The following is a 27,451-nucleotide window of genomic DNA, read 5'->3' as shown; positions in this document are numbered from 1 at the left end:
TTTTCTTTCGGCCAAATATTTCCATCATACCTAATTAAAATTAATTTAGTTTTTTGAAAAAAAAAAACTTTTTTTATTTTCAAGTCGAGAGTAAGGGAGCGGGTCATAATTCAGCTTGTCAAAATTCTGTACGACAAAATTCTGTAGGGTCAAAATACTGTAAGACCATAATTCTTTACGTCATTATACTGTAAATACAAAATTTTGTACGTCAAAATACTGTATGAACAAAATACTGACTTGCAAAATTCTGTTTTGAAATACAGTATTTTGACCAACCAGAATTTTGACTTTCAGAATTTTGTTCGTACAGCATTTTGCACATACAGAATTTTGACATACAGTATTTTGGCATACAGTATTTTGAATACAGAATTTTGCAACATACAGAATTTCGACCCCAACCCGAGAGTAATTGAGCCCGAAATGGCAGCATTTTTAATCAATATCATGTGATTATATTTAATTGACTCTCTATTGGGTCCAAACATCTGATCACAGTGAAATTCATTCCTTTTCTTACTAAATGCATTGTTTTTCCAGTTTGTTATACCCCAAACTACCAATAAACTTGAATTTCTCCACTTAAGCGAACGTAAATATGACATTCACTAAATGTGAATAAAAGTGAACGTACCCAATTTATACACTGAACCAAATCCTTACGTAAATACAACGAAAAAATTCGTTGAGCCAACGAAAATTTAATTAATTTTCAGCCGATGAAAAATTTAATTGGCTCAACGAATTGGCTTTCATACGTTAATGAAGAACTTCATCAATCAACGAAAACTGTAGTATTTTAATGAAATTTTTCATAAAAATTTTTGATCGAGAGTTAATGAATTTTTACATCACTTTACGAAATTTTTCATCGATTAACGTAAAATTTAATTAACCACGGTGATATTTTTCGTTAGTCAATGTAGTTTTTGATTAATTTATGAAAGAACTTTCGTTAGCTAACGAATTTTTTCGTAAATTTAATGAACATTTTTATTAAATTACGAAAAAATATTTGTTAGCTAACGAAACTTTTCGTTGTATTAATTGTATTTTTTTATTGGACTTGTTAAATTATTAATTTAATATAGTCCAAACCAAAAATTGGCGTTTCGACCCGGTGGAGCTCACTTAAGTCAACTGATGAGTCCGACTTATCGTGAGACACCTTGTCAATACGCAAATATTTTTTATATTCAGCTCAGCTTACATAGATTTTTAAACAAAAACCTAATGTGAACTATATAAAGCAAGATTCAATTTTTAATCATTAAAACAGAAATGCACCCAAGTCTACGTTTTTTTTTGTAAGGCAACGATTTTTTTCGTTAACTGATGTATTTTTTCATAAGCCAATGTAATATTTCATTAGTATATGAAGAATTTTCATAAGCTTATGAAGATTTTCGTTAGTTAATGTTGAATTTCATAAGTTAATGAATTTTTTCGTTACTTAATTAAAACTTTAATAAAGTAAGGAAAAAATTCTTATTTTTATTCTTTAAAATGAGTATGAAATTTTTCGTTAATTGATGAATCTTTTCATTGAATTGGATTTTTTGGCACTAAAAAGGGAGAAAAAGTGTATGAAACGTTTTCATTAATTGATGAAGGTTTTCATATTACGAAAAATTACATATTTTCGTTGAGCCGACGAAAGTTTCGTTGGGCCAACGAAAATGTAGTGTATGAAACGATTTTCGTAATTTTACGAAATTTATTATTTTCAGTGTACCTTTTTTGAGGTTTTACTTGTGCGCATTCACATTATGTGAAAGAAAATTGAATCTTTGTTCAGGCATTCATATTTGATCTAGAAAAGTGAATGTTTGTCTAATGAATATTCCTCACATAAACTGGACGTTTAGTGAACATTCAAAAAATGTTTGCTGGGAAACTATAATTATAATTAATTATTATAAAAAACTGGCGCCCAATGTAGGGACTTAGTTTTTAATTAGTATGCAGACTTCATAGAGTCGATTTTTGTCGAGAATTTTTGTTCTTTTTTATTACTTTGCATTTTTATTTCCTTAACAATTTTTAATAAAAAAATCTAATAATATTAATTTTTGTTTCTGATTTCAGGTATGTACAAAAACTCATGATTTAATTATGGTATGTTATTTACACACTTTTAGTTTTTGTTTTACCCAATTTTATGAAAAAAAAAAAAAAAAAAAACTGCCACTACTTGGTGAACTTCAATTTTTTTACAAACAATATTTTGTGCAATATCAATATTTTTCTAAATATCTTAATCATAATTAGAAAGTTGAAGAGAAAGGATAATTCACCTCAGCCTACTCAACCCGTATCTCACTTTTATTTAAAACAATTCAACTTGAATAAACTGGGGTTAGATTCTGTATCACGAAAACGCGAACAAACGTTTCCGTATGTGGGAACGAATATAACCGCGGAGCTCGAGTTAACCGAGTTCCGTAGTTTTAAGCCGGAGTAATAAGAAGTGTGAGTGCATAATAAGATATATTTCTTTAATTTAAAAAATAACTTTAAAAGATCTTCCTCTTTTAACTAAAACACACATTTCAAACTTTCTTCAAAAATTGTTTATTTTTTTATTTCAATAAAATATTCGCAGCAAAAAAAAACAACAACTGACTCACCAAGACAAACCTCCAACTGTAGTGGCAATTGTTTAAAGTTGTCTTGCCATTTCCAGTTGATACCTGCCATTTTGGACATTTGAATAAATTTAACCACTCACCATCAAGTCTTAGAACCGCATCCACATGCTAAAGAACAAAAAAAAAATAATTTGAAATTCTAAAGTGCTCTACCAGTTTGTCTTTGGTATATATAGGGGAAGTTGGGGCATAGAGGGGCTTAACTTTGTGTATCTTCATGAATATTTTAACAATTCATTTTTGTTAAAGAAATTTTTGTTTGTGTTTAGCTTTTCTTAGTTTGTATGTGAAACGTTGAGTTTCTTTAACATGGTTTGGTTATTGCAAAAATGACACAGTATCATTTTGCCCCAACTTTCCCTAATTTCTTCCTCTCTCTTTTTAACTTTTTTTTTTGGCTTTAAGACAACAACTTCTAACTTTACCTTTCTCAAATAGTCACAAAACGTGATAATAAATTTGTGAATATATTTTTTTTGTACATATAATTAAAACTGACGTTTGCTAATAGTTTTTTATGTTTGAAGAAATAATCTGAGGATGTGTATAAATAAAATAAAATAAATAGAGTTCCAAATTCGGGTTTCTTAGTTAAATTTTGTTTTGGGTCTTTGAATTTTTATGTTTGGCGAAATAATATGTGCGTAAAGTTTTCATTCAATTTTTTTTTTTAATTTTTTTTTTTTTGTAAATTCGTCCCACGTATAAATGACTTGATATTACCATGCTCTACACTCACGCCTTGGTCATTGGCTTTGTATGATGATCACGGCAAAAAAAAAAATTGACAGTGAATGATTGTTGAATTTGATTAAAAAAAAATTCGACGACATATTTTTTATAGCTTCTCTGAATCATCATCTTCATGAGTTAGCTGACCGTATAATCTTTTTAAAATCATATAAAAAAATATTCAAAACATTAAAGTCCATCAATGAAAGCCCACTCATGCTTGGAAGCAAGCAAGTTCAGTTCAATGGTTATAGGGCAAGGTAAAAAGTAAAAATACGATAAGATTACGATAGCCCAACCTTTTGATGACAGCTTTTTTGTTTTTTCTTTATTATTGTTGCTGAAAGTAAAGGGCTTAGTTGAGTTATATGCGGATGCCCTCAGTATTATATGTAAAATGTATTTTGAGTTTAACCTTAGATTTATCTCAAGAAACAAAAATAACACACCTCTTTTTTTTTTAGGCTACTTGTCTTGAGAGGCAGAACAAAAATGCTCAATGATCGATTTAGCATAGATAGACAGTTGTCAGTTGTCATATTGGATAAATTAATTCGTCTGTTAAGGTTTATAGTCTGGGACATAAAATCTACATGTATATAAAAAGATAATATTTTCGAAAAGATAAAGGTTTTGACATGAAACTCTTCGGTTTACTGTTTTAAAATGGGGTTGTATGATGAAAATCTATAAATATCGGGACCGTGAACGTAGGAGTTCAGAGTTCAATTCCCACTGACACAACTAAATAACTACTAGACTATAAAAACTTATACTTTTCAAAACTTTACAAATAATACAAAGGTGAAAATCTCTAAAAAAAAAACAACATTATTATTATTATTATTTAGAAAAAAAAAAATTTTGAAGTAAACTTTTAACATTCTTAACAATTACAATGCCACTTATCAGACTATTTTATTTGATTTATTGAAGAACAGTGGAGGCTATATAATTGACAAATCACATAATTTGAGCATCTCTTATGCCTAACCTAATGCCACCATTAAATGTCACTTGACCCGCATCCCTATTTTTTTTTTCATTTTCTTTATTAGAACACATTTAAAGGGAATATTTTTTTTTTGACACACATGAAAGCGCAGTTGAACTTTTACCACTTATTATGTGGCATTTGATCAACTATAGAAGTTGAACTACAACTATGTGGGATGTCAAAGTCGAAATACTTTAATTTGAATAATTTATATTTAGGTAGGTTGGCTATTACAGCCATACCTACAACATTTATGTACATTAATTTGTTAAAGAATGTTGAACCTCAAAAGTCAGTCTATTGGTGGATAACCTTGTGAAAAGATTTGAATGAATTATTTATCGTGAGTTATTGTGTTTTGACCACTAGTAAATCATTATTTTTTTCGAAGGTAAAAATCTAGAATTCTTAAAGGAACCTTGTTCAGATTTAAGCACGTGCTAGAATTTTAAATTTGTTCAGTCCCTATAAATCAAGAACTTGACTTGAGATTTTAAAGCTGGTTATATTAAACCCTTAAGGGACTAAAGAACTATGTGGACTATTTTTAGACTTTTATATTTATAATTCATACTTTGAAATATATGAAATACTTAATTTTGAAATTAGAAGCATTTCAATGTAAACATTTAAAATATTAACTAATATTAAAAGTCTTAAGAAATGATGTCTCTAAGCATTTGTTTAAGCTTAAAGTCCACTTCAGCATCGAAGTCTAAACTTCATTTTAAACAGAATCAGTTATATTTCAAATTTTCTTAAAACATTCTCCAATGAAAAAAAAAAAAATCATCCATCCACCTGAAATTTGATTTTTATTTTATTTTCTTACAAAAAATTTCATTTCAATTTGACCAACTTAACTATTTATGAGATTTACCTTTAAATATTAAATATTTTATGCATCGTGGTGGTCATTTAAAAATTAATCATCTGAATATGGAGAGGTTTGAACTTCACAATTCAACAAGAGAGTACTCTTTTACTCGAGTCATTTTGTCTACCTTGTGATGCCTTCATTGCTAGAGATTCATGTTTGTTAAAAACTCTTGTTGCTTGTGTTTATAAAGAACTCTTTTGATATTTTGTTATTTAACCTAAGGCTAGTTAACTCCATTCATGAATAAAGTTCTTTCAGGAAAAAAAAATTCAATAAGATGAATTTTTTGTTCATTGGCATTGAATTCCATTTTAAGTGCAAAACTTAGTTGTTTTTTTTTTTTTCATTTTGTCGTGATTTGAGATTTTAAGGTTTGTTGAAGATGTGTTTCTTTTTTCGTTTTTGAAACTAAGCTAATAAGTGGCGAAAAACACTTGAACGAATTCGTCGTTCAATGAAAAATAAAATCGAGATTAAATTAAAATTATTTTTAATTTTATTTTAAATTATTAGACTAACCAATAATAATGTTAAATTAAAATTATACCCAGTAATTCCTTGGTTCAGTAACAACATTTTGAAGGGACAATCTTAAAACCTAATGAAGTAGTTTTGAATTGATAAGCTCTTAATTTTCACCAAATTTTTATTTTTAAAGATAAATCAAATAGAAAGTCCCTCCTTTTTCCACAAAATCCACCTACACAAACTGAAGACATTTTCAAAAAAACCGTCAATGAAAGACGAATTAATTTTATGCTTTGTTCTATTGATTCTCTTGTATAATTGAACAATCCAAACAACAGTGCCCCCTAAAACGAAAACAGATGAAACTTCGTTCTTGTTGATTCTCATGAATTGGTGTCACCAAATACATATATGAAAACGAAAATTGATGCAATATAGTCGTCTAGAGTTTTAAACAGTTTAATTTCGTGATGAGAAATTTCGTTACCAACTCGTTTACAGTCTACCTACACTTTTCCTGCATTGGTTTACAAATAAAAGAAACTTAAGGACATTTTGCACCCTAAAAGAAGCTTACTGAATTTTATATAGTTTTCGTGTTCTAGCTGATGTTGTGACTATCAATTAAAAAAACGTTAAAGATTGCACAAGGATAATACGCGTAATGACAGATATTTATTTAAAACTGTGTAACCAATTGAATCAGAAAGTTCAAGGATTTGAATTAAAACTTTTTGTACGAAAAAATTGGATATGTATTGGTGAATATTCGTAGAAGAATCTTTTTTTATTTATTAGGGTTATTAGGGTTGCCAACCTAAGCCTACTCTCCATTTCACTAATATGGGTTTATATAATTTTTTAGACCCTATTCAAAAAAGTCTCCCTTCATCTTTGTTTTCTATTGAAAACAAATAATATTTACGAGTAGTGTCAAATTTCAATTTATTTGAAATGCGGGAAGAAAACAAAATATTGCAAGACTTTATATAAAACGTAGGAGTAAAAAAGTTCCCTAACCTAACCTACCATATGATATTTCTTCAGTTGATATTCGAAATTTCAACTATACGAAACAGAAAACACTACTCTTGTAGGTAGGTCCCATAGTCAAAATATATATACTGACGGAAACAAATGTAGGAAGTCAAAACGGAACAAAACCCACATAAACTTCACAAAAAAAAGAAGAAGAAGAAAAAAAAAACAGAAGACTGATAGAGATCCAAGAACTGCTTTTTGACCTTCTTGCACAAAAGGCAAAGGTTGTAAGAGTGTTTTTTTTTTGTGACTTTGTTTTTTATTATTTTTAATGGATATGTATAAGGTAGTAGAAGAAAAGTAAGTTTATACATAGTGTGCATGTTAAGCACACCGCACACGAAATAGGTGTAAAACTTAAGTGGGCACATGGGGTAACAACACACAAGCTACAAACACTAAAATTGCGTCGTTGAATAAAAAACGTTTTAGGCCCGATTCTTAGAAAAATAAGAGGAAGCTAATCAGCTTAATTGGCCGCGGGGACTCTTATATACATACAATTGTGTGTGGTGGGTAATAGTTTGGTAGGTAAATTAAGGTAGCACAAGCACACTATAATACCTACCTGAACTTGAAAGTACCTATCCGCCCATTTGCATTCTACATAATTATTTTTTTTCGTTGTTTTTCATTTTCTTATGTTTTCCAGTGTTTGTGTTTAAGTAAATTAAGGTAGATTTAATTTTTAGGCTTTTGTACCTATTGTAATTAAATATGATGGTAATATACACCTATTTTATAAAGGTTTTCTTTGTTGTTGTTGTTTTTCTTTTTTTCTTTAAGAAAAAAGAAAGGTGTGGTGGAATAAAGGTAATGCACATAGGGTTTTAAAAATATAAATTTTTGGCTTCTTTATCGTTATGGTACCTACCTTCTTTAAATGTGCTGTTATGTTAGGTTTAATATGGGTACACTTTATGTTATTCCCTCTTTTTTAGTGGATTATCGGGAATTCTAGAATACAAAAAATTAAGATTTTTTCTTACAAAGGGTATTCACGTAACGAGATAATTTTCTACTTTGCAGAAAAATAGAAAATTCCGGAAAAGGTTTAAATGAACACCCCAGCAGAAAATAATTGAGTAAACAAGAAAAACAAACAGCTGTTTGTTGAACGTCAAATTAAACTTATAAAATTTGTTCAATTATAAAAATTAAGTCAAGCTAATTTTGCAAATACTATGCAACAATAAAAAAAAATATTATTTGCTCAAATAAAATAATATTCTCTTTTCAATATTACCATATTTTATTTGATACGGGTATCCCAGATAGCCTATCCGAACGTGATTAAACACACCCAAAGTTTATCAGATTTTTTTTTCTACAGTTTCTGCTTCAAATTTGTGATATAAAATTCTATGATTTGCAGAATATTTTCCCATACAAATTTTGACAGCTCATTTCTACCGATAGAAAATTCTACGGTTTCTACCGTTTCTATGGGTTTTCCGCGTTTACTGGAATACCCCTATTATGTTACTTTATCTGAAACTCGAGAATTTAAGTAAAAAAAAAAAACAACTTAACATAACATAATTCAATCCACACATATTTTTTTTTTTGTATTTCTTAAATTTAACTAAACTAAAAAAAACATAAACAGCTTTAACAGCAGCTGTTAATACTTAATAATCTCAATAATTTCGGAGTAAAAAAATGTGCTAAAATAATATTAAGTCGTTTATTTTATGCATTTAATTCATTCAACGCTTGACTGTTAAGTGTTGAAAATAACTTTTTAATTACTTAAGACCAAAAAAAGTTTTTAAAGCTCATAAAGCATTTTTTAACTTCTTCTTAGCTTTGATTTATGTTTTGACCTTGTTTAATTTTTTTTATATTCCTGATAAATATCTTAATCTCCAAGTAATTATAAATAGATTATATAATATTGTTAGCGCCACTCTATAAGCACTTTAAGTACAAACGATCTTTTTATTTAATGCAAATGGTTCTCAAGAACTCTGTGTCATCTGAACTTTGGCTGGCCCAATGAAAAAACAAACGATAGTAAAAAAATAAAACTTAAATCACAAGCTAAATTGTTTTCAGGCCAAAGAATTTCAATCAACTTCGTTGAAAGAAATGTACTCTGGTATACAGAAAGTGTGCTTGAACATTTTTTTCTGTGGCAAGAAAAATAGTGGCAAAGTGTCAAGTTTTTGTTTTAACTTTGAATTACTTCGTTGGGTTTTTTTTTTGTTTGTAAATTAATCGTGAGAGTATCAAACAAAATAAAAATCAAAGCTCACAGGAAATGAATGAAATTGATGAATGAATTTAGTGTACAACAAATATATATAATTATGTAAGCCACATTGAATGAGTGAGTGTGGTGTGCTATAAAAAAAAAACAATCCACCTCCTACACAAATTGTATCTAGCATACAGCCAAATGACATTGGGTTAATGTATTTTTTTTTTCATTTTTATTTTTTTGAAAACATTGTTGCATGACAGCTTGAGCATAAAAAGTCGAACAGAAGTTAAAATATAAAAAAAAACTAGGAGATTTTATGGCATATTCAAGGCAACACGCAATTTGCATATTAATTATACAAAATTTTATGATTCCTCTTGTCATAATTCTGAAATGAAAAAATCTCTCTATTTTTTGTGTTTCTGTAATAATTTTTTTTACAATCATAAAATATCAAAATTACAATGTATGGAAGAACAGTGTTTTTTGAACATGATATGAGATGAGTGTTATGAACAATTATTTTATTTTCTAATTATTTTTATGACAGGCGAACCAACAAAAACAAAAAAAAAAGTAGAGAGAATTATAGACTTTGATAGGTCAAGTCGTATAATCAAACTTTTATGCTTGTTAATTGGCGACAGTGTAATTTATGTTTTAGTACATGATAATTACTTTGGAGCTCCGGTACTCATAAACAACAGGGTATTATATAATCGATATGGTCATAAAATTTAATGCAGTTTTTTTTATTTCAGAACCTTTTTCATAAGTTGTGATAAAGTAGTCGATGTGGGGTTTGATGGATATAAGATATTTGCTTTCTTTAAGTATTGGCAGATAATTCTGGTTCGGAAACTAAACTTAAATTTCTTAACTTGTCTTATTTAAATGATAGAATTTGGGGCTATTTGAAGTTAGTTTTTTTTTTTTTAACGAGGAACTCGTTAATGTGATTTTTTTCGCATACTGGCTTTGCAATATTAATTTTACTTTTCTAAAACTTATTATTTTTGACTTAGCCAAAAATAAAGTTAAATAATAAAAACAACCTTTACAAAGCTATGAACTAGATAACAAATTCTAACACCCTATGTTGTATTATCACTTTTCAACACTACTTTGTAAATCAAGGCGTGATGCATCACTTTCTGAGAATTCCTTATTTTCACTCATTTGTCTAGTGTCTACATACCATTCCATCGAAACACCGTGCACTAAAAACACACACCCATCAATCGATGTAGGTATCTCTACAAAAAAAAAAAACGAAAAAAGAAAAATATAAAACTTCAAAAACATCAACGAATTCATGTCAAATCTGACACAGTTGTGGCATACTCGGATATTATGGATGTGTCTTTCCACAATGCAATTCCAATTGCCAATTAACAAAAACGCCAAAACAAAACAAAAATACAATAAAAAATCACAAGACTCAAAAGAAAACCGCATTTATTTTTTTTTTTGTTGAAAAAGCGATTTTTCGCATGCTTGCATGCACACTTCACAGTTTTGCCGCCTCCTTCGCTCTGCTCTATGTTGCAGTTTGTTGTAGCTCGCGCGGCAACAAACAAAAACACCATAAGCCTGCCAAAGCTTTGCTATTTGCTTTTCAATATAACAACACACACTCTTGTTTGGCAAAGTGTCAGATTCGCGTGGTGGCAGCAGGCGAGGCGGTGCAACTATAAGTTGTTTAAGAAAAGAAAAAAACAGCAAATGGACTCGTCCATTAGGCATATTGAAGTCCATCCATGTTGTTGGAGTATAAATTTATAAAAATATATAAAAGAAGAAATTAGCCATAGCAAAATAGGAGCCCATGCAGTGAAGATTGCCCTGTCGAGTTGGTGGAAAGTTATTGTCGGACCCACACCCGGACTCGAACACGCCACAGCTCGAAAGTAGGTACAGCACCCGCACAATGCGCATTTTTGAAGTTATACTTCTTATGGGAGGGTGGGTATGAAAATTTACTTTTTGACAAGAATGTCAAAGGGATTATGACGCGATCACCCTGGGTAGCAGGGCTGTCGTTTCACCTTTAGAGTAGGCAGTACTTTAGTATTTAAAAATGCAGTACGCCGCAGTACGGCAAACATAAAACACACAACACGTTGCAAGTTACATGTTTCATGTGGCAAGTTGCATGTGGCAAGTTACATGTGGCAAGTTGTATGTGGCAAGTTGTATGTGGCAAGTTGCGTGTGGCAAGTTGCATGTGGCAAGTTGCGTGTGGCAAGTTGCATGTGGCAAGTTACATGTGGCAAGTTGCATGTGATAATTTCCATGTGGCAAGTTGCCCGAGTTGCAAAAAGCTCACATTTCAGCTCAGCTCACAGCTCAGCTCAAATTTGAGCTAGGTACCATAGCTAAGCTCATTTGAGCTGAGCTGGAAGTGAGCTGAGCTGAAAGTGAGCGCCCTAACTTCCAACGCCTATATCTCGAAATTTTGGAGAAAATGAAAAAAAATTTTTTGATGCCAAAAGGTAGCGGGGACTCTAACCTACATTTGGGTACAACTCTCATCCCTGTAGGTCCACGCGTTCTCAAACCGGGAGAACTTAAAAGTAAAAAAAAAAATAGGCACGATTCTGAAAAAATAGGCATGATGTGGCGGTTTAACATGGAAGGCGATTTTTAAAAAATCTGACAATGTGCAAAGCGTAGGCCCATGACACAAGCTATCATTTGGCATCACTCCCCGAAAAATGCTCTCAAGCGGTTTAGCTTCCAGGAGCGTTCAAAGATTCGGGGATTTTTCGAAAAAAAATTTTACCCCAACTTTCAAAGGCGATTTTCTCGGAATTTTGAAAAAAATCGAAAAACCGGATTATACCACTATCGGGTAGCTGAGAATATAAGCTTTCATATGGCACCACTCCCCTGTCTCTAGATCAAAGCGTTCCAACGACTATAACGCGGAATTTTGAAGAAAATGAAAATAAAATTTTTGATGCCAAAAGGTAGCGGGGACTCTAACCTACATTTGGGTACAACTCCCATCCCTGTAGGTCTACGCGTTCTCAAACCGGGAGAACTTAAAAGTAAAAAAAAAATAGGCACGATTCTGAAAAAATAGGCATGATGTGGCTGTTTAACATGGAAGGCGATTTTTTAAAAATTTGACAATGTGCAAAGCGTAGGCCCATGACACAAGCTATCATTTGGCATCACTCCCAAAAATTTTTCTCAAGCGGTTTAGCTTCCAGGAGCGTTCAAAGATTCGGGGATTTTTCGAACAAAAATTTTACCCAAATTTTCAAACGCGATTTTCTTGGAATTTTGAAAATAGTCGAAAAACCGGATTGTACCGGAATTTTTTTTTATGATAAAAAAAGAAATATTTTACTAAAAAAATAGAAAAATATATTTACTATTAAAAAAACCAAGAGAAAAGATCACGAAAAATTATCTGTTTTATTTATAAAAATATCCATGTGTTAAAATAATTCCATTAATAACTAGAACCAAACATCTTAAGCTATGGTGTTTTATAAAAGTTTAAAATATCTTCAAATTTCATTATACTTTCCAAATAAAAATAAATGTATTCTCTCACCCATCACAGCTCAGCTCAGCTCAGCTCACTTTACCTTAGCTCACCCAACAGCTCAGCTCAACCATCAGCTCAGCTCAAATGAGCTGGAGCTATGGTACATAGCTCAAAAGTGAGCTAGCTCAAAATTTGAGCTGAGATGTGAGCTGGGCTCAGCTCACTTTTGAGCTTTGTAGCAACCCTGCAAGTTCCATATTGCTACTACTAGTGCTGAAGCACACACAATTCTCATAAAATTACCATATCGCACATTTTATGCGCAATTCATTTACTTTCGTTAACCATATACCGTACGTTCTGAACCGCACAACATGAGTAAATTTCACAGAATAAATTGAAAACTACATGGACGCAAGGAGGATGAAAGAATTAATTTATTGTTGATAAAAATGTAAAAAAAACGAAGTGTGGGTTAATTAATTTAATAATAGAAATTAAAAATATCAAATGAAATTCATTTACATAAACTGAATGAGAAGTATAACTTCAGTCGCGTGTACATGTGTACACACACTCTTTTTTTTTTCTCTCACAGAGTGTAGGGTAAACTTGGATCACACACAATAGTAAAAGGAAAGAAAAATATAGAAAAAAATGTTTCTACCCGAATTAATTTTAGGTCCCTTGAATTGTTGAGAATCAACAAGAACGACCATTATTAGAAATTTTGTTTCCACTCGCATTTATTTTCTTATATCCAAGAATAGTATAAATTTGTCTCAAATTTAAGGCACTTTACTAAAACAAAATTGAAAAGATTCTGTCTAACAGAATGTATGTCCCTTGAATTGATGAGAATCAACAAGAACGAACATTATAGAAATTTTGTTTCCACTCGCATTTATTTTCTTATAGGTATCAAAGAATAGTATAAATTTGTCTCAAATTTAAGGCACTTTACTAAAACAAAATTGAAAAGATTCTGTCTAACAGAATGTATGTCCCTTGAATTGATGAGAATCAACAAGAACGAACATTTTTAATAAATTTTTTTTTTAAACTCGCACTTATTTTCTTGTATCCAATGGTGAAAATTTGATTCAAATAAAAGTAGGTAGTTTAATATGAAAAATTGATTGTTTGTTACAGTAAATTGTATGTCCCTTGAATTAGTGAGAATCAACAAGAACGAACAATATATTTTCTTTATTTTGAATACTTTTTAGTTTAAAATTGTATGAGGATGGTTATTTTAAATCGCAAATAGACACAAAATCTACTCTTTTTTTAATTAACTAAAGTGTTAATTGCCGGAGAGACTTATACCCCACTCTACCTTATTTAAAAATAAAAAGCAACTACAAAAACAATTCTATTTGGTCTAAAAAATGTTTATTCGTGTATATTATGCATGCGGTTATGGGCGCTTATCCATTTAGAAAACACACAAACCTACCAACCTAACTTATGTAGAATTATAATGTCTATGGGTTAGCCGCTTCGTCGTTTTAGTCGTTCGCTTAGTATAGTTTCGTCCCCAAATAAGGGTGCGTTTTGCTGTATGGTATTAGCGCTTTGGCTACAACAAGTCCCATAGCAGAAGAGCCACCATCATCACCACCATCCAGCGCATATAATATTGTATGCCACACCAATATTGTGTGTAGAAGAGTATATAAATGGAAAGGAACAAATAGAAAATGGATAACAAATGGAATACATAATTATTCACATGCAACTCTATAGCGGAAGTAGACTTCGATTTTTTTTTTGCTTTTTCTTCATTTTTTTTTTCGTCGTCGGTCGTCTTCCTGTTCATATTTTTTTTTTGTATTTGTCCAAACAAAAATTTTTAGCTTTTTTTTTGAAAACTTTGGTGCGAGTTAAATGCAATTTTCAGCTCTCTGGAGCTATTTTTGTATATTATTGAGGGCGTTTATGTGTAACATTTTTTTTCAGAGTAATTTCTTGCTTTTTTTGTGTACACTTCTCTGTTGCTGGATTAAGAAGAATTTCACTACACATTGAAAAAATGGGTCAAATTTCGAAATGGATTTCCTGGTAAATAATTTTGATTTGTGATGATAAAGTATTTGAGGAGAATTTTTTAAGATTTTCTTGAGAAATAATCTTATTGCGAATGGAATAATGTGGTTAGAAAGAGTATCAAGAAAAGATTCCAATTAAAGCCTAAGAACCTAGAGGTTTCAGGTATCTTACTTTGGTCATTCAAAGTAAGATTTTTAATGACATTATATTAATTTTGATTGAACTTCGAATTCGTTCCAGAAATTTGTCTTTCAGACTTGCCTTAAAGATTTCAAAAAAAATTATACCAAATTGAAATAATCATGTGTTTAGTTTATACTTCTATGAAATGACTATTTCTCAAGAAATGCAGCCAAAACTAGGTCACGTTCCACAAAGAAAAATATTCACAGAATTATAATCAGTTAATTCATGTGTCTTAAAAAAAAAACACCAAACAAAGCTCTTGTTCTCTTATCCGCGTTTCTTAGCGAGATGATAATCTTCATCTCAAAACTTGAAACATATTTCCAACACATGGACAGCAAAAGCATTCTTTATATTGCATGTTTATTTTTAAGGCGTCATCATCTAATATTACATCTCAAAGTCATCTGTAAACTGACTAGACAGATGTTTCTAAGCATTTTAGATGACTACTCACTATATAATCATCAGCAGAAAATTAAAAAAATTAAACAAAAAAAAAACTGAACACATAATGAATGTAATAGTCTAATGCAACTATTAAAAATCCATCATTGGTATATATTGTGTGTGTTGTGTTGTTTGGTGTAAAAAAATATGTAAAATTGTTAAAATGTGGGGGCTTTTAGCATTTCCTCTATTTAATTTACTTTATGAATGACTTTAATGACTGCTCTATGGCTGACTCTGACTTCATAGCAAACTCTGTCAAAAGCTATGATTATTCTTGAACTTTATATGTATCTAAACTTTTCAGACTTCTATTTTTTTTTATTTATTGTCTGTTTGAATATAAAAAAAAAACAAGTGTGCAAATCTAAACGTTCATACGTATTCGTACCTATTTGCAAAGTGAAACTACATCATTAATCAGTATTTAGGTAAATAGCATGCAAATTAAATTTTCAATGTGAGAACAAAAATTTAAAAAAGTGAACACACACAAGTTTCTATTAGAGAAAACAAATCATCGTTATAGACCAAACGACGGACTCAAGGCCATTGATGTTAAAAAACAGATCTCTGGTGTAGACTATATTTAAAATATATCTATTAGAAGATTTGACTTGGTCATTAATTTTCATTTGTTAAATTTCTTAGGGTCACTGAATAAATTTGTTTATTTGTCATTCCGTCTAGCCATTAACACATTTCTTGACATAAAAACCCTTCCATTGATTAAGTGCTTAAATAGTAAAATCAGGGCAAGCACTGTGTTTATATTTCCACACTCCCAATCCCAATACCTTATATAGAGTCATCAATTAATTGCTCATTGAATTTTAATCACGACTCAATGCACGCGCCCTGCTTTTAATGGTGATTGAACAATTTAATTTCGCATGAATTTACGATCTTAGCACGACACGATAAAAGTTTCCTCAAAACAACCATTCAATATAAAGACGAAAAATTTGTTGGTACCTACTTGGTCTTGCTGTACGTACTAAAGTATAGAAACACCCCCCAAAAAAATAATACCTCTGTGCACTAAAAGGAAGTAATAGAAGTTGAAAATTACTCCCAAGGCGCCAGAAAAGGATCCCGGATTATAGGTAGTACATAAATTCGGAATTTCAAATTGTACTGATTTTAACGATAAGAAATCCTTATATATAGATTCTTTATAGACTGGGTCAAATGGATTGGTTTTAATGATAGAAGAGAGAGAGGATATTAGTATAGGTTTGGTACCATAGAGATAGCAGGAGTCCATTTTCTATAGAATTTTGTTTGTTTATGTGGATTATTCGTTATCGAATTTTACAACCGCATATTATATGAAAACACAAACAAACTGCTTTGTTTACAAATAATTTTTGTATCTTTTTTTTTTAATTAAAACAAAGTCAAAAAAATGTGTTAAAATGACTAAGAAAAAATTTATTCAGGTGAATTTTCCTTGGTATTTATTATGACTTGCTTTTTTAAGTAAATACACCAATAAACGTATTCATATTGAACAAAATATTTTGTTGATTTTTATCTTATAATAAGAAAAACAACAAAAAAAACTAAAATATATCTCTGGTAGACATTTAGTCAGTAGAAACGATACATTAATTGTTTAGATAACACCGACGAAGCGTATTTTTTTTTAATGTGTAACGCTACGTGATTATAGTAGAATTTATGCCTATAAAAAAGTGGGGGAAGTTTACCTTTTTATTAAAGAACAGAAAAAAAATATTGTTTATAAATAATATTTCTCGACTAAAAAAGTTGACTTTTAATTTTTGCAAATATTTTATCAGTTTGTTTTTAGAAAAATTGTTTTATTTATTTCACTGCTTGATTAAGAAATGAGGTGTTGAAACTATACAAAGTTTTAGTGGGTTGTGTGTCAATGCCTACTTCTGGAAAATGATTCTTGATTAATTGTTTTAGGTATCTTCAATTTAATCATGCAGGAAATTGAAATTTGAAATTTTTAAAGTTAGAAGACTAATCTAAGTTATAATAGTTTATCTATGGTTAAATACCGCGAGAAACTGTTTGACACTTTTCGAGTGAAATTAATTGTTTGTCAATTTGTTGAGATAAAACTAGAATAGTTTTTAAAAAATTAAAAATCTACATGTGAGGAATGAGGACCATGTGAACCATCATCATTCAACGATAAAAGAATATCTAAAACAGGACTAAAACGATGTCTAGCAAGTTCCTTAACCACTTTAAAAAAATGTTTTATTTGAAAAATTGCAATTGGACCAGGCAGTTTAGGATATCGTAGGATTTTTAATCTCAAAATCAGTCAAAATTTAGTCTATTTGAATAACTCGCCTTTTTTTTTACACAATGCTAGTTAGCCCAACAAAACAAGTTTTGATAGAAATATAAATGCATACAAAATGAAAAGGCCTTAACTTCCTTCAAGCCAACACTGTTTTCACCTTTTTTCGATAAAGAGTCATGCATTTTTAACTTTTAGCTTTGAGATGCGACAAAAAAGGTGATACACCTTCTCTCCTTGATATTGTACACAATACACACCACACGCGGATGGATAAAAAAAAGAAACCATCTCGACGAAAATGAAACTCAAAGAGGATATAGGTAAAACGAGAAAATACACCAAAACAAAAACAAAAAAAAACAGGCAACGAAAAATCGTGGGTATAATTACACTTGTGCTCACTAAATTAAGCCACAAAACCAACGAACACGTTTTTCTCAATTTTTTTTTCCTATATCACTTTTTATCTCTTTTTTTTTAACGGTTACTAACTACCGTTATCCTTGTAAGAAAAACACTTGCCAAATCAAGAAGAAAATGAATTAGTTCTTTAATCGCTTGCAGTTGTTTGTGATAGCTTCGTAAGGCAAGTGCTCAAATAATTAAGCCATTTCATTTATTACAGGTAATTTCATTATTACCGTAACCAATTTTTTATTAAAATCTAATTAAATTAATTGTTAGCTCATTCTTAGTAAACTTTAACTAAAATGGGCAAAAATAAAAGCTCTACTCCATGTGAGAGAAAAATCATCTGGGAATGTTTTCAAATTCCACCAAAACGTTATGAAAGTAACCCAAATCTTAGGTTTTTCTCGTGGTAAAGTAAGGAACGCGATTCAGTATTATAGAAACAAGCAAACTTTTGAGGATTCACCACGAAAAAAGCCGCGTAAAACCACTCCTGCTGAGGATAGAATCATGACTAGGCTCAGCAAAACCGATCCTTTCATGACGTCAGTACAAATTAGAGCCCAAATGGAGACGGATTTCAATGTTAAAATATCCTCACAAACTGTAAGAAGACGATTGAAGGAAAACAACTTGAATGGACGCATCGCGAGACGAAAACCAAACGTGTCAAAAAAAAACATCAAACGAAGACTTCGTTTTGCGAAAGAACATCTTCATAAGAGCCTGCGTTTTTGGAATTTAATCGTATGGAGTGATGAATCCAAGTTTAACGTGTTTGGAAACGATGGAAGACCGTATGTCAGACGCCCTCCATTGAAAGAATTGGATCCCAAATACACGAAAAAGACGGTTAAGCACGGCGGTTCATCGGTGATGGTTTGGGGCTGCTTTACCTCATCTGGGGTTGGTCCTATTATACAGATCAATGGCAAAATGACTGGGGAAATGTATAAAGACATCCTGGACACTCATTTGAACAGGGATTATGCCGATAATTTGCCTCTCGCCTGGATATTTCAACAAGATAACGACCCTAAGCATTGCTCTAGGGTCGTAAAATCTTGGTTTGAATCGAATTCCATTAGAGTTCTGGAGTGGCCTGCTCAAAGTCCAGATTTAAACCCCATAGAGAATCTATGGGGTATTATAAAAAGGTCTGTCGCGGCCCGAAAACCCATGAATAAGGCCTCTCTTTGGGAAATAATCCAACAAGAGTGGAATAAAATTACTCCTTCTCAATGCGCAGCGCTAGTCGGTACAATGTCCCATAGATGTGCAGAAGTTATACGACAAAGAGGATATCCAACAAAATACTAAAGGTAAAAAGTGGTTTTAAACACTATATACACGAAATCAGATGTCTTTATTGTAGATGGCTTAATTATATGTCCACTTGGGTTGGCGAAATCTTAACAGTTTAACACTAAAACTGCCCTGAATTATAAGATTATGTTGAAAAATTTGTATATTATGAAATCAAAATAATTAAATATTTATATGTACATAAAAGTTTAGTTAGTGAAGCAAATAAATACTTTATTTTGAACTAAGTCCGAATTTCAATTTGAGTGGCTTAATTATATGAGCACAAGTGTATATTAAAGTATCTAATACCCCTGACCTTGAACGAATTTCGTTCTCGTCTTCATCGTCGTCGTCTTCGTGAATTCTCCTCACACAAAACTTATTGTATCTTTTTTGCTTTTTTTATTTTTCTTACATTTTCTTTCTTTTTTTATATTTTGAATCTTTTTTGATTTTTATTTTTTGCTTGCTGTTGCTGTTGTTTTATTTATGACCCAAGCTGGTTCTTGAGTACTATCCTCGCATCTGAATTCTGAATCAGAAGAAAAAAAAACGACCCAACACACAAAATACTATCTCTTACATATTTTGGAGAATATTCTTACATACTTATAATATGTTTAGATATATTTTTGTGTTTTTGTTTTTGTTTTTTTTTTTTTTTTGTTTATTACTTTTTAGTTTATTACTCAACACAGAGTGTGCTGTGTACCTATAGACAGATAAAAATGATTGTTTGGGTCATTAAGTTGTTTCAGTTGGATTCATATAGAATTTTTGACTTTGACTTATTTACGTTTTTTTTTGGTCTTTCTTCTGTGGAATGAATAAAAGCTTTTCATCATTTTTTGGGGAATGTTATGGGTCAGAGAATGGATGGTTATCTTCAAAAAGATGAAATCCGATTAAGTGTTTAAGAATATTTGTGCAGCCTGTCTTCTTTCCAGTCTGGAGAACTCACTTAGAATACAAAAGCCTTCACTATACTCTTTTCTATTGGCGATTCATAGAAAATTGTTTAACAAATAGATCTATAAATTGATAGTAAAGATAGCTGTCGCCTTAACGAAAAACCACCATCAAATCAATTACAACAAAATTCTTAAATGATTATTCTTTTCTTTTATAAATAAAATAAATAACCCTGATTTCAAATAAATTATCACCGATCTTACATCAAAAACAATAGGAATTTTCTTTTGTAGTTTTTCTTAATTCCAAACAAATCCCCAATCATGACATTTATTGATCACACATCTTCAACAAAATGTCTCTCTGGGATTTAACAATTAATTTATTTTAACTTTGCATCTTGTAAACACATAGTTTTTATTTTAAATTTATTAGTTTAAATATATAAATATTAACTGACAACATATATTTTTATCTTTTCCATTTGTTTGATTGTGACATTTAAAATATCCATTTTTTTTTCAATTAAAGAATCAAAATATCTATCACAAGGCCACACAAAATATCTAAAACCATCAATCGGATCTTTATAAAAATAAAACACCAGGTTAATGCTAATATACAGTTAAATATGCCACAGGTGCGGAAAATATACAAAAGTTATTTATAAAACAGAAAAAAATATATAAAGAAGAAGAAAAAAAACTGTGTTTTTGTTTAAAAATGAATTTCCATCCGGAAGTTGTGAATATCTTTTCGATTTGAAAGGAGAGACGGACATTGTGCAGAAAAATGCTCGGTGATAGAAATAAGAATTATGTATACAATTAATCAGTGCCACAAATGTGGTTATTTTTTTTTTTTTTAATTTTCAAAACAAATTTGTATTTTGTTTAAGGAACAATAACATAAAATTTATATTTTGTCTAAATTCAGGGTCAAACTTTAGAGAGAGTGTGAAAAAAAGACCACTAACTACCATCTTGATTGTCTATTATGATTTTGACAAAAAAGAACTTATATTTTGGAAACTAATTTGCATATTTTTAGTTGTAATCTATTTTCAAAATTTCAATTTGGAATTTTCATTGTCTAAAAATAAAAAAAAGGAGTGGAGAAGCCACTGTTGGCCCAAATTACCTTGATGATTTTTTTTATTAATGATTATACTTAATTAATTTGACTATTTTTTATTCCTGAATAAAAAAAGAGATACTTAGTCATAATTATTAGTTATTTTATAGTTTATTGTTGTTATTTCTTAAAGTTTAATGATGATTGCGTTTCCGAAGGCGTAGAAAAATGAATTTATTGTTTTATTAAATTTTAGTCGAAATTTTGTTGTTTTATTTTCTTATATTTAATCAACAGTTTTTTGCCATTTGTCATTTGATTATTTACATCATATGTGACGCAGTTGATTGAATAATAATAGGATATTGCAAATGTGGGATAGTCAGAAAAATAAATGGGTTTTATAGATTGTGTCTAAAATAGCTATATACGTGGTTAATTTCAATGATTTTAATTTTTAATTATAAATTTACTGTTTATTTGAATTAATTCTATGTTTTTTGTTCTTATTTTCAGAGCTTTAAACGGTGAACTTAAAATGGTAAGACTTTATTAATTTGTTGTTCTTTCTTTCTTTTTTTTATTTAAACCAAACCAAATACCTATATCTACTATTTACCTATGTATCTTCCTTATTGTATAATTTATTATAAACCAAATAAAAGTAATGAATGTTTTGTGAAGCCTACAAAGGTGTGCTTTTTGATTTTTTATCTGATTTTTGTTCAATGATCAATTCAGACCAGCACCTTTTCAAAGTAATTAGACATGAGTTTTTTTAGAATTAAGTTCGCACCCTACCCATTAAATAGAAGAAAGAACGTGGAAGTGGAAAACAAAAAAAATCAAATTTTACAGATCGTAATCTCACAAAATACACCCACGGTAAAGTAATTTTTAAAATAATTGTTTTCAGCGATTAGAACCTTTTTTAAGGCGTTTCATTAAAATGGCCCTTTTTGGGCTAAGCTTAAATTATAAACAAAAAACCTTACTCAGGTAACACGTTTTAATAGAATGAACAATGAAATTCATATAAAAACAAAACATTAAAGAAATCCAAGCAGAAGCGATTTCTATACCTAAGAAGAATAAAATATTGACTTTAATTAAAATTGACTTAAGATTTGAAGGGCATTTTGTAGAAAAGCACTTAAAGTTCTTTGCTAAAGGCATCAAGATAGGTATTTAATTATCGCTTGCAAGTACCTACGCCAGTATTTTTTGTAAATAAGAGAATAAATTCAAGTTTTTTTCCTTTATAAATTTTTACAAAAAATAAGAAACACTATTCAAGATAGTCTATAAAAATGTATTTCATAAGTCTGATTTAAAATTGATTTTTAATAAGAGAATTACTTCTTTTTTTTTTTATTTTTTTCCTATTTTTAATTATGTTTTTCGGACTTTATCCGAAATTTTCAGTTTTTTTTTTTATAAATAAAAAGTTAATTATTATTGATTTTATTTATTATTATTTGACTATTTTTGCTTTCAAGAAATTGATACAAAAATATTTCAGTCCAAAATCAAAATAGTCCCGAAGACTGTTTGTCCTAAAAAATTAACATGATTTCCTGACCTATTCTGCTATCAGAATGCCTCAAATATTAGGGTTCAAATAATGTTCAAAATTACCTAATATGAAAAAAAAAAATCCTTTTTCTTCAAAATTTAAAAAACACGCAAGAAATTTGAACAATATTTTTGACCTGATCTGTAGAGCTCGATTTAAAATAGCAAAGAAAGTAAATGGCGTATTCAAGACAAAATAAGTTGAATGACAGAAATTTCCAAAGGGATGTTTAGTACTGAAATTCACACGAACGTGTTAACCAATTCGTGCAATTTATTTTCTTTACTACACAATACATACACTTCTTATCTTGCTTAACACACATTTTTTTCAAAGCTATCAATTTTGTTTTGGTTTGTTTTGTTTTATATAAATTAAAGATTACATTTAATGTGTGTTTAGCCTTAGTAACGAAAACCATCAAATCAAACTTGTCAAATTCATCAAGTACAATCATAATCAAAAAAAATCTTTTTTTTCGTCACAAAAATAACAAAATCCATCAAACCATCATCAATCAAATAAAATGCACAAATATAAATTTTTTATGGGCAACAACTTCAATTGAATTAAGAAAAAAAATGTAAAAAAAAAAATCATGATTGATGCAAATATTCTATTTGCGTTTGCCCCCTTCCAACAAAGGGTCAGATTTTTCGTTTTTCATTTACCCTTTTGATTCTTTTATGACCTTTTTTTCTCATTCTCGTTAAAAAATATTTAATCACTGATATACCTATCCATGAAATATATGTTGTGATTACAGGAATTATTCGAAATGCAAAAAAAAAAATTATCCCACTCATGCGAAGGGTGGACTTGAACCGAATATAATACGTTTTACCATAAAAAGTGCTCAGAGGTATTTTCTGTTGAAAAAAAAATCCCATAAATTTAACAAAAATGATTTTTCTAAAAGTACCAACACTCAACAGATTGAATTTAATGAAATTCGAAATATTCTTCAAGGACCAAATTCCAGTTTCATTAAAACTAAATTTAATGAACCGAAGTATACTCAACATCATCCTTAAGTTTTCCTTTATTACTCCTTTGTCTACTACAATCTACATGAATTTAAAAAGTGGGACCTTTCCCACGATCTCACAACACTATAACTACTCACTCGCCCATACTTTTACAACAACAAAAAAAAAACACAAAAAGCTTGAAGTACATATATATTCATTTCGAGGTCACCCTGCCCCATCATCATAGAGAGACAGAACCCTTGGCATTTAATTCCTTTTTTTTTGTTTTTTCCTTTGTGTTTCCTTCTCCACAAAAAAATAACTGGATAAGGGAGGAAACAACATTTCGATAGCCACCCCAAAACCATTGTTGTTGGTTGCTGCTAGATGGCTGTTGGTGGTATGGGTGCTCGAGACAATTGGACGCCAAAGGGCGATTTCACTAATGTGAGTGTCTCCCTGCTGCTGGTGATGTTTTCCACACCAATTCTCTTTCGCCCAGTGGGGTTGGGACTTGGAACATATAGAATATAGAGGAGACACAAACACCTACATCGAGCATATCACAAAACCATCTAACTAACAATCTAACAGGGATGTGGTGCTCATACTGCTGCTGAAATACTGCACTAAAAAGTTTGCATGGGTGTGCCGTTGTCGTTGTTGTCGTCAGCCGGTCGTCCGATAAAATGTAGTCCAACAAAAAAAAAGCGAAAATTTAATTAAATGTAGTTAATCATTTGATTTCTTTTTTGTGTGTTGAGTTTGTGTGTGCCTTTTCGTACCTTTTACAGAGCAATTAGATTTTTAATCATGGCGACTGGATGTCTTGAATTTTTTATCAGTTTTTTTTTTTTTTAAAGTACACCTACCCGATAAAAAATAATAAATTAATCAAAACCGATATGATAAAATATTTGGGCAAAAATACCTATATGTTGACAAATTGCTTGAAAAAAAATCACAGTACCCAATCAAAAATGATTAATCATCCAGAACTTTTTGTTGCTGTTATATTTTTCAAAAAAAAATATTTTATGAGATTACACACAAAAAAACTAACACATTAGTAACAAAATAATTAAACATTGTAAATATATAAAAAAAAATTTTGTTTGATTATTCTTAGCATTTTTTTTTTTATCTGATAATTAGTTATAGGCAACAAAGTAAGTCGTTATGTAAATTAGCTATATAGAATAGCAAATACACCTCTTTACTCCCTTTTTTGAATACAGTTCCTAATGAATGTGAGTTTCATAAATTAAAATACACTGCTGTGCAAAAATGTCTTTTTAAAATTTGACAGATTTATTGATCTTTTTTGGCAGAGTTTCCAAATGGATCGTAATATTTCTTTGTTTGGTAACTCGTATCTCTTCCGCAAAAAGAACTTACTCTTTAAAATTTGACGCTCAGTTTAGTGCTTTTTTGGCTCCAATTTGTATACACCGTTGGATATTTTTTTGTTTTTTCAACAAACGCACAAAAAAATCACACAGCACTGTAAAAAGCAAAAAAAAGTAAGGTAGGGCTAGATATTATAGTAAACATACGGAACGAAGTCTTTTTTTTTTTTTGGGAAGCAATTAAGTCGTTTGAAAGAAGGAACAACAAAAAAAACCTATCTAACTCTTCTTCTTCTTTTGTTGGAAATTTATTTCGTGCTATTTATGTCTTTGAGTGCCTTAGCTTTCAGTGTGGGAATAGACAGAAATTGGCAATTTTCGGTTACGGGTTGATGGCTAATCAAGAAATTCAACTTTTGCGTTCGTTTGGTTGGTTTTTGTTTTACCCCAACGAACTGACATGAGAAATTTATGGTATCGATTTTTTTCTCTTAGTTATTGAGTTTACGCAAGACTGAAACTTTTCGTTTAGGTAACTATTAGAATATTTATTAAAGTTTATTTGCAGTTGATTTTTATATGAATTCGTTGAAAATACTTTTGTTTGATGTACGTTTATATCTACTTGTTACATGCGATAGATCGTATATGTGTTCGGTTTCGTGGAATTGTATAGTGTCTACTGTTGATATATAAATGGAAAATGGGCTGATTTTGACCCCATCGTGAAAAAAAATGACTTTTGACATTTTGGTACCAACACATACATAATAAGAATTACAATTTATATTTTGACAACTTTTTCCTCTAATTAAAAAATATTTATTAAAATAGTATTTTTTGCTATTTTGTTGGAGAGGGTCAAAATTCAGATTTTTTACGAAATTTCTATTTTTGAAAATTATACTTATTTATATTATTTCTATTAATTAAAAAAATATAACATTTAAGGCAAAGTATGTAATGTGTAGGTAATCAAATAAGCAGCAAATTTTGGGAGATGATTAAACAAAATTCAGTAATAAATTAAACATTTTCCCTTTATTATTTTTGTTTGTAGAATTTTGAAAAAAAAAAATTGACACCAACTTAATATCTATTAATTTTAAAAGTCTCTAATAAAGTTTCTTTTTTCCCAAATAAAATATTATATTCATTTTTTTTAGCTGCTATTTATATTCATATTTATTTATATCCACAGCAAAAAAAAAACAACTACTCAAACTCCTTTCGAACTAACTTTTTACATTATTTTTACGAGTTTATTGAAAACCAATTCAACAAAACAAACGAAAACAATTTTCCAAATTAACAAAATTTCTTTTTAATATTGTTATAGTTTGTATAGTAAACTTTTCTAAGTAGTTATAATCGCATAAATTGATTTTCTTTGTTTCCTCAAAAAAATCTCAACCCTTCAGTCAATTTTCAATTACAATATAAACAAATCTATTAAACCACAACAAAGCACATTCTCATCAATTATGAAAAGATATTTTCGACTAAACTTTCTCAAGTTGTTCATTTTAATAATACATATTAATGGCGCCTGGCTGATGCCACAATACTTATTCGTCTTTTATAGTGTATATTCACACTCAATGATATTTTTATTGGGAATGTATTTATATAAGAATAAGAAACTTTATGTGTCTATTAGAGGTTCCTTAATTCAAACTTAAATAAAAGTTTCTTATATAATTACAACATTTTATAATAAAGAAATAAAATCCATATTTTTTTTTTATTTTTGCTCAACACTGAAAATGTAGCAAGTAAGATATCTAGCTTTTTAAATATACGAAATAGCCATCTAAAACAAATCCTAAAATGCTGATAAAAAGTTCAATATTCGCATAGAATCGACCTCACTGTAAAATTTTCAAACGATGTACGTGCAATAATTAATTTATAATAATTAATATATCTTCTCTCTTTCTAAGCGTGTTTCTTTTCCAATAAATTCTCGATTTGTTTAGAATTATAAAAATATTCTCATAATTTATTTGATATTTTTTTTTCTCTTTCCGAAAATCTATTTAAAAATTAAACAAATTCCCACAGCAACCCCCAAAGCGCGCACACTTTTTCCCTAATCCAATCAAGCTATGAATTTACTTGGACAATTAGATTGAAAATAAGAATAAAAAAATGAAATACAAAAAAAAAAAACAATTAAATGATTTAAAATAATTGCAGTGCTGTAATCACGTTTATAAAGCAAAATTAACCATAAAATTGAATTAACGCTATTCTCGTGTACCCCGATTCGGTGTGTAGTTTATAAACAATTTTGTTGAGGTTGTTCTTGATGGAGGAAAAAATTATTTTTATAACAGATTCTCCAGATTGGTTTTTTGTCAGTTCCGTAAAAAGGATTTCTGCATGTTTTTTT

The 27,451-nt window shown here is 29.8% G+C and overlaps 1 long non-coding RNA gene across 2 annotated transcripts in view; it reads left to right on the top strand.

Annotated features, from left to right (window-relative positions):
* LOC129917812 (uncharacterized) overlaps positions 1 to 27,451 on the top strand; it is a 62,397-nt gene that overhangs the window by 17,188 nt on the left and 17,758 nt on the right. For both annotated transcript variants that reach the window (XR_008772862.1, XR_008772861.1), the window contains one exon: positions 21,677 to 21,701. This is a non-coding gene — a long non-coding RNA (uncharacterized LOC129917812). The remainder of the gene's footprint in view (positions 1 to 21,676; positions 21,702 to 27,451) is intronic.

The sequence above is a fragment of the Episyrphus balteatus genome, chromosome 4 (assembly GCF_945859705.1).
Source record: "Episyrphus balteatus chromosome 4, idEpiBalt1.1, whole genome shotgun sequence".
Classification (NCBI taxonomy): domain Eukaryota; kingdom Metazoa; phylum Arthropoda; class Insecta; order Diptera; family Syrphidae; genus Episyrphus; species Episyrphus balteatus.
This window is presented reverse-complemented; position numbering and strand designations above follow the sequence as displayed.